This window comes from Tetrao urogallus (assembly GCF_951394365.1).
Source record: "Tetrao urogallus genome assembly, chromosome: 5".
Lineage (NCBI taxonomy): Eukaryota > Metazoa > Chordata > Aves > Galliformes > Phasianidae > Tetrao > Tetrao urogallus.
Genome location: NC_136818.1, coordinates 13,308,648 through 13,318,012, shown reverse-complemented (window position 1 = coordinate 13,318,012; position 9,365 = coordinate 13,308,648).

Below are 9,365 nucleotides of genomic sequence, written 5' to 3'. Positions count from 1 at the left end.
AGTAAAATGTAAGCCCAATCCTACAAACACCAACCACCACAAAGAACGATGTGGATTTCAATCTGTGGACTGAAATGGTACCTGTTTGTTTCTGTGTATTATTAAAGCCACAATATAAACTATAATTAAACCCAATTAAAAAGACTATCTGTGATGAGTGTTGCTGCAGCTGTACAAGCTGCACATCCACACTGCAGAGGTAAGGTGTAACATTTCCCCAGTGTACTCTGAAGGGTTTGTGGTGGGGTCATCTCTCTGTACAGCCCAGTGTCTACAAGAAGCACACAGTCTGCTCCTGTTCACATATCAGCTTACTTTGCAGGGTTAGGAGACAAAATATAAAGCTGAAAACTCACAATTATATTTTTAACCAATTTTATTTGCTTTGCATCTTTTTAGCAAATTTCTACTTATTGTCAGCTTTCTTTGTTGCTGAATGCTAAGGACAATATTCTTCAAAATGCTGGTATGATGAGTGTCCCTCCATTTTATTTACTGTTAATGAAGCATTTATCTTCCCTAGGTCGTGTGTCTTATGCTAGGATGCACTACGTTGTAGAAAATGACTGACTTTTGGAGCGGCCTACTGCCATTCCACACACATGGGTTATCAGGCCAAGTGGGAAGGAGAAAAAAAAATATAGATGTCTGACAACTGCTGGAAATCAGCGCAGCTGCCCGGGTTGCAGCAGTGTAGGGCCCCGAGCGTTCCGCCTTCTGGAACGCCGTTGCTCCGTCCGGCTCGCTGCCCGGGCAGAGCGCGGGCCGCTCCCAATGCGAGCCGCAGGGGGGTGGGCGGGGGGGCGGCGCTCTGCGGGCTGATCCGGCCCTGCGCCGCCCCGCTGCGGGCACCTCGCCGCGCCTCGGCGTCCGTCCCGCACGTACCTGCGTGCGGAGGGCAGCTCCTCCTCGCCCCGCCCGGCCGCTCTAGGCGCTGCCCCCTCGCGGGGAATGGTTTCTCCCGGCCGTACCCTGCCGCTCCTCCTCCTGCTAGTGCCCAGCTCTCCGGGTGCCGGGGTGGATGCTGTGTCCCGGGAGGGCTCCGCTGCAACGCTAGTGAGGCGCCGCTAGCTCCGCACCGCATCCGCGGGGACCGCCGGGCTCCGTTCTCCTGCCCGACAGGTAATGGTGGGGCAGCTTGGGACGGTCGCTCGCGTCTCCTCCCGGCAGCGGCGGCCGTTGAACCCACGCCCCCCTCCTGCCCTCGCCCCCCCCCCCGCTCGCGGTCCGCGCCGCCGTCCCCGGGGGAAGGCAGCGGAGCGGCTGCCTGTCGTGATTCAGCACCGCCGCCTGCGAGGGAGGAGGAGGAGGAGGAGTTGAAGGAGGGGGGTGGTGGGGAACGGCGGCCCGGGGGTCTGCTGGGCAGGAAGGGGAGCGCCGGCTCCTCGGTGCGCGGCCGCAGGGAGCCCCGGATTGGGCTGGCCCGGCCGTACTGCCCGGCATCCCCGTGTCCCGGCGGAGCACCCGGAGCGTAGGGAGCGAGCAGGCGCTTCCCACTTACGGGCGTTCGGTTTTCTCGCTCGGAGTTCGCGTGCAGCGTCAGTTATCTCGGGTGTGTGGCTGGGCCGCTTCGGAGCCAGAGAAGGTCAAAACGGTGCCAAAATCTGCTGACAGTGGTACCCAGCAAAGCCTAAAATGTAGACCGTGTTAAATCTCGGGAGATGAACTTCAAACGTCCTCCCGTGCTTTTGCTTTTAGCCGAAAGCCATTTGTCTGTCGGATTTATGTCAGTTTCTGCTGTTGAAATGAGGTATAAATGCACGCACAGAGGAGCGTGCTTGATGATTGCTCTGCAAAGGGATGGGGGTGTGTTGCTGGACTATGTGAAACCATTAAGAGGCCCCTGCTCTGACCGTAGTTGTGGCTTATGGTGTTTTGCAGCTTGAGTACTTAAAGTAGAACATATTGCTTCATTATTACTTAAAAACCCAAACCAGCGGAGCAAGAAAACCTTGATACGGTATTTTCTGCTTTAAAACCTTAGCTGATTTACGTACCTGGATGTTGTTACTCTTCTTAATAGTACTGAGAGAAATAAAATTTTCTTTTTTACAGCTGGAATATGAACAGCGCTGTTCTGTGTGAGCATTGGTTGTGCCCTGCATTCTGTGAAGTTATGTCTGAGTCCCTTGGCTTCAGTAGAAAGCTTTACCATTGATTTAAGTACTGAGGTGTCTTTTTTCATAGAAATAGGAGATCATAGAACTGGGTATATCAATGGTTTCTTAAACAAAAGTTAGGTAGAAACTAAGAGTGCCAGGCGGCTTTTCCTAGAGGGCGAATAAACTCACTCTCTATGACAGCATAGGGAACTGCATTTGAAGCCAGATTCTCTGAAGGCAACTGTTACAATATTTCAGAAAATTACATCATGTGGGAGATGGGAATTCTTTTTTAGAAAAACACCCCCATTTAATAATTCTGACAGTTGGGATACACGCTTCCGTAGAGATTTGCCCATCACTTTGGGAATGCTAAGGAGGCTGGGAGATGGGGCTGTCAGCACTTACGTGGCCATCATTCCAGTGAGCCCAGAAGCATCTCCGTCATCTGAGGCTCAGGTTTGTGACCAAGTGATGATTTGTCCTCACTCTTTCAAAGTGAATGGTGTCACACTGGCAGCATAGATCAAGCCTGAAGAACTGGGAAACAGAGTGGTCGATGAGCAGCGAGGTGCTAAACCATCCTGTGGTCTTCTGTATAACCAGGATTTTTTCCTAAGATCTTTGTAATACTCTGTGTTTACCATGAAAGCCATAAATATCTTTATGAAGATGAAACATGGCAGACTAATGTGTCTGTGGAAGGACCCTGCTTTGAACTGTCAGCATCAAAAGACTGAAATCTCCATTATCTTGATTTAAATCTCCATCTGTGGATATTTATTATCTGTTTAGAAATGTCTATAGGATACATATGGCAAATGAGTAATTTCTTGTATTTCCATATTTTCTAATGTTCAATGTTTTTCTTTTTCCCCCATATAATAATTTGTATTAATAGACACTTTCAGATGTATGTATTAATATAAATTAAGAACACATTATTAATTAAAAAAATTTAAATCCATAAAGACACTGAATTATATTGATAGGTTTTGTATCAGTCCCTGAAGAAAAATGCAGCTGGTGGCAGTTCCTTGTGTTTGGAAAAATGCAATGGATTTTCTTAACTTTGACTGTTTATAGGTAGGTACCACATTGTATCTTCAGAGGATATTAGGTCTTCTTTTTAAATTATTTTCCTGTGAGCTTCAATATATCTAGCTTGATCTTCCCTTTTATTTTCTACATACCAAGGAAGTCAACTGGGACTGTTTGACTTCCAGCAGCATAATTTAAATTGCACCTTATTTCGCAGGAAGAAGCTCTTTACAGCTCCATTAATGCTCACCTAAAGCCCTGCCAGAGTGGGGAATTTTGCAACTATTCCTTTTGCAGGCTTTCCTTTAAAGATTATTTGAACCTTTTTAGCATTAATATTTAAAATATTAATGTATTTGAAAATTGGAACTAAATCTTTGATCTTGACTACAGTGGTGGATAAGAGAAATCTGTAACTGAGAGTGGATGTGGGACAAAAACACTGACATACCGAAGTGGTCAACCTCTGTATTGGTTGGATATTTGAGTAAATTTTCCTGTTTCACAGTAGTTACCCTTCTTAGAGCTGGAAGTTCTTTCAGACCAGGAGGATCTGTGCTGCCTTCTACCAAATACTCATCTCTCTGGTGGTATTTGCAGGAACAGATTCTGAAGGGGCTAAAGTCTTTGCTTTTTGCTTATCCCTTAAGTTATTGCTTGCAAAAGAGTCTAAATTGCCTTTTGTTCATGCACAGATTGAAAAGCAGTATGCCAACTACCACATTAATTGATACTGATTTATAATGCTTTTGCTCTTGCCTTAAATTCCTTACAACAGAAAACAAGCTGAGGCATAATAGAGCAACTTTTTGGTTTTGAGTTTTGAAGGACTAAATAAAGCAGGCATAGTGGTATTTTCTTTCAGTCTCAGTTTTAATCTGGATGCAGGATCCCCAAGATGTGTGTTTATAGCTGTAACTTTTCACAGTCTGAAGGTACAAGTTCAAATAGTTTAGACCATTAAAAACATAGGTATACCTTTTAAAAACAGCTTTACTTCAGAGGTAATATGTAAGAATACGTCCATGTTTTTTTGATGAGCATTCATCTCTGGGAACATAGAAGCAGTACTGTTTTATGGTGAGCCCAAATGAACAATAACATCGAAAGAAATACGAAAGAGAACTCCTTTCTTATTTAGGACTATTTTTTTCCCACTTTTTTTTTCTGTGGAGTTAGTGGCATGGCAATTCTCATTTATGCCTGTGCTTTGTTTTGGAAGGATTCCAAAAAGAATCCTGATACACATCACTGCTCAAATGCACTTTGGATGGTTACAGTACTGTTAATTGATAGAAAAATGGATGCCAGATGTAGTGCTTCATGCTGCAATTCAAAAGTCTCTTCCTGGTTCAGCAGCACTAACAGCTGCTTTTAAGAAGAAAGAAAAACTGAATCCACCTTTTGTCTATAATAAATGGTGCAGGAAGAACTGAGTGGGGTGTGGGCTTCACAGTTAGATGCAGCTATGTGTTGACATGTTTATTTTCATCCTTGCTTAGTAGCAAAATGCTAAATATATTCTTCTTTAGTTACATTAAAGTATGTTTCCTTCCAACTTTGTCCTTGGGTTGACATGTGTTTGTTTTATTTTTAGCACATGAAAACCAGCATGGTAATATTCCTATAGGGTGCAGTGAAAGCATTGGAGTGTAGCAGGAGGAAATGGAATCAGATGCTTCATACTGCATTTGTGCAGGTCAAGAAGCAAAGATGTAGATATTAGTTATGAGCACAAAAAAGAGTGGACTGGCAGAGCAGAAGATTCTGAAATTAGTTGGGAAAATGTATCTGTATTACCTGCCTAGAATGGTCTTTTCTTAAAAAGAATATATAGCAGAGCTATGTGATATAAATCTGTGCATTTTCTTTGATTGTTATGTGTAGTTATCATGTGCTGACTGAATGTGAAATTTCTGTTGCTTCATCCTTTGAAGCTTTTTTGGGCTGAGGAGATATGTTCTAAAATGCATGATATTTATTATTGATTGAAGAGTTCTTAAAAATGTGCTATTTTTTTTCATCCAGGAAAAAAAAAAAAGCACCCTTCTAAACAACATTTTATTTTGCGTGGCTTTTTTGAGGGATGTAATGTTATTGTAACTTCTCATTTTTTGTCAGCCTGAAGTCTTCAAAAGATTATGAAATATTAGCAAGCATTAACAATTGTGCATTAAGTTGAATAAAAAAAATCAAAAAGGGTTGTATGAGAACATGACTTAGTTTGGTACATTTTGTACCATTTTCAGAAATGGAAGCACATGCTGGAAAGAATATTTCTAGGAGTGGAGAAGATATATTCAGTAAGTAAAAGTGTTACTGGATGAAGAGACAGGAATCGCTGCTATTTTGGGGCTGTTGCAAGGACTTTATTAAAGCGTCTTGCGGATGCTCTGTATCTACATCTTGTAGGCAAAGAAATAGAAAAATTAAAATACAGAGTTTGATTTGAAATTTTGGATAACTGCATAATCTCTCAACTGTTAATGACTCCAACCAGTCACTTAACCTCCCTCTGCATTACTTTCCACTGTTTCCTCTATGTCTGAAGAGGAAAATGAAAGAATAGTGCAGCCTTTCTTTCTGAAACAGCACTTATGGATGCAAAAACATATAGAAAGCGTGTTCTTGACGTTTTCTGAAAAAATGGAGTAAAATTTGGGAAAAAAATAAAAAAAGAATATTCTCTTGAGAAGGTCTTTGGGAACATCTGACGCAGATAGCCAGCATGCCATTTAGTTTCGTTGATAAAGAGGATTCAAATTCCAGTCAGTCGTGGGTCGCACATACGTAATGCTGTTGCAGCTATTGGAACGTGTGAGATCCTCAGTGCCATTGGGGCAGGCTGTCCTTATCAGTTAGATGTAAGAAACCAGGCATCATGACCATATGTGCAACCACAGGAAGTGAAGAAGTCTTAAGTGTGAAAGGACTTTAGGAAAAATTCCCAAGGAGGAAATTGTGCCTTTCTGACACTCAGTGTTACCCCTGGCACACCTGCCATGTCTCTGCTCATGGATCTAGGGGATCTGCAGCAGCCCAGCTCAGGTCTTAAGCCACTGAATTCAGCACTTAGATTTTGGAAGATATACCTGTTCAGTCATGGCACAAGTAGAGGCCTTAATTCTTCTCCTTCCCTCAATTATTTTTCCCCCCTAAGGAGAGAAATGTTTTCAAACTGAGAGCTTGGATGGGATTCATCTCACCAGTGTTTACACAGCTCCAGTCCAGAACTGGCAGCTGCCAGCAATGGCTGTCCGTAGATTGACTGTGAAGGCAGCCCAGAGCAACTAGCTCAAGCATCTATGCTGTAGGGTTCAGCAGTTACACAGATAAATCCACCATTGTGTCTTGATATTTAAGAAGTAAATGTTGTTGCAATGTCACCTATGGGACTTCATTGTAGTGTTTTTACCTCATGTGAAGGAGAGAACCACATTTCTTTTGAACTGGGGACAATAGCAAAAAATTGTGATAGAGCCATTGAATTTTCAGAGCCTTATTTCTTTGTTCCTGTGGTGAAAATACGCATATTTGTTTGATTTTCTGTATCACTTGAATGTGCAAGAGAGAATATCTACTTTTAGAGTTCATAAACTGCATGGAAGCTGTTTCCAGCTTCATTCTGCATGCGTGACATTAAAAGATGGCAAAAGAACCAGGACTACAAGCTCTTTATGCAAATATTCCTCTCAGACACACTAGAATCTGACTCTTTACAGATCTTCAACTTTGTGGAACAGACATGGCAATATGTTGGCCTTGTCTGGTCCTGCAGTCTGTGATAAGGGACTTGAATGCCTTAAAATTGGCTCAAATACTATGTCACATGGAGAAATGGTATCGTTTCCAAATTGTCTGTGTTACTGCTTGGCACAAAGAGCTCAGGATTTTCTTACTTGAAAAGTCCTCTGTGAAAGCTGGAGTTTACTGCATGTTAATATAAATATACTGCCAACGTGGGTAATCCCAGCATTAGGAAAATTGTCAGTTGTTCTTTTGGTAACTTTAGAAATCTGTCAGTATGAAGCAGGAAAAGAACTGTAACCGTTTTTCTTATAGCATATGGGCTACATGTCTTAGCATGCTTCTCTGCTTTGTGTTACTGCGGTCTTGACCTCTTAATTCTACATTTGGGGAAGTCATTGTTCTTGTTATAGTTCCTTGCTATGTCTTTGGTATAACTCCTTCCCGATCATTGAGTCACTTTCTGTTTTTAGATTTAACTTCACTTTAGCTTATTGTTATGACTAAATCCTACTGACTTGCTTCCCGAAGCTCTTGTCACACACTAGGTGAGGTGGAAAAATATTCCATTCTTTTCTTAGAGCATGTATCAGCCTTTCTCTTTTCTCTCGAAACAGTGAAACATTAACTAAAAAGGGTTAAGAAAGACATGCCAAAAGCACTAGGATGAGGCTAAATGAGAAGGTGCTGCTACTGCAGCATGTTTTTCTCTGGTGTATAAGCACTGCCTAAAACTGTATCACCTGTCAATTATTGATAGAAAAATCTATTTCCACAGCTCTGTCTCTAACGACAGCCTCAGTGATGAGAAACTAACGGGTAAGTGGTTACATTTTGCTACTTCTGCTGTAGAATTATTTTAAATGAGTTTCTGTTTCAGTGGGAGGTCCTGGTATGGCTTTATTTTGCAGGATATAATCTTTTTTGTTAAATTCATTTTATGTATATTTGTTGTTGCTCTTATCAGTAATCTGTGTGCAGAAGAATTTGGTATATCATACTGCCACATGCTGCTACCATTTTCTTTTTTTTCTCCACTACTGCTTTCTATTGCAGGCTATGTGAAGTGACAAAAGCATTCAAACTGAAGGTAGTGTATGTGTTTTGTACATATTTTGGTTTGAGTTCAATTCTTGTTCATCTCAGGTGCTGTTTCTTCTTTTTTTCCTTTCTCAGTTCCTCATCTCATACCTGCAGATTGTCTTTCCTTACAGTGAAGAGAGAAACCATGAGCATCTTCTGAATACAGTGAAATTTTATCCATTAGCTAAGCAATTTTTTTTTTTTTTTTTCTGGAGAGCAGCATGAAGCTTTTCCTACATATCTATAAGTTTTTCCAATATATCTGTATGCTAGAAAGAAATCCTTTACTCAGAGAGTGGTGAGGCACTGGAACAACCTGCCTGGAGGAGTTGTGGATGCCACATCTCTGGAGGTACTCAAGACCAGGCTGGATGGGGCCCTGGGCCGCCTGATCTGGTGGGTGGCAACCCTGCCCATGGTAGGGGGTTGGAACTGAATGGTCTTTAAGGTCTCTTCCAATCCAAGCCATTCCATGATGGGTGACAATGTTGACCTGTGCTTTAATTATATACCTGAACCGTGCTTTCAGGGCTGTTATGGAATTGGAACACTGTGATTTTAAGCCAACAGCATTCAATAGAAATACCTACACTTACTTTATTGGGCAATATCCTGTAGCGTATTTGCATTTACACACTGGACTTGAGACAAATATTGTCACAGGCACAGAAGAATAAACATTGTAATTTTCAGCCTAAGATAGTATGCTAAATAAAAAACTGGAGCACCTTTCAACCATGTTTAAATTCATTGGGGAAGTTTATTACAGCGTAATAAATGACTACTATTCTTTCTTTTGAATATTTGGAAGCCAGCTAACTTTGCAGCCAGCATGTATTTGCCTTTTAAATTTATGCCCTTCTGCTTCACTAGGACTGTAGCTTTCAAATTTAAGATTAAAGCAATGAAAAATCAAGTTGAACCTTGGAAGTAAATTAAATACCCTATGGCTCTAGTCTCTGACTGAGGACTGTTATTTCAGTGCATTTCTTGAGTGTAGCTCTTAACCAATACACAATGGCTTTTTGCTGCTCAAAAAACACTCCAGAACCAATTGCTTTTAAGTGTTTCTTTTTAAGAGCTGACAAAGATGGATGAGGACAGGGCTAACTGTGACATTGTTCTAATCTTGGATCTGTGCTACTGCTGTGATTCCAGTTATGAAGGGAAATATGTGTGCTTCGGTTACTTACCTCATCAGATTTTGTAGATATTTTAAATTACAATAAAACCTACAATACAACCGTGGTTTTGATAAATAAACTGTTTAGTACTTACAATAAGGTTGAGGTTATGATTCAGAAGGTATATTATTCTGAATATCCTGGAGAACTACTTTTTGGTCAATAAATTTTATGGTCTAATTATTATTGGCTTTTGGCAAAAACTAAA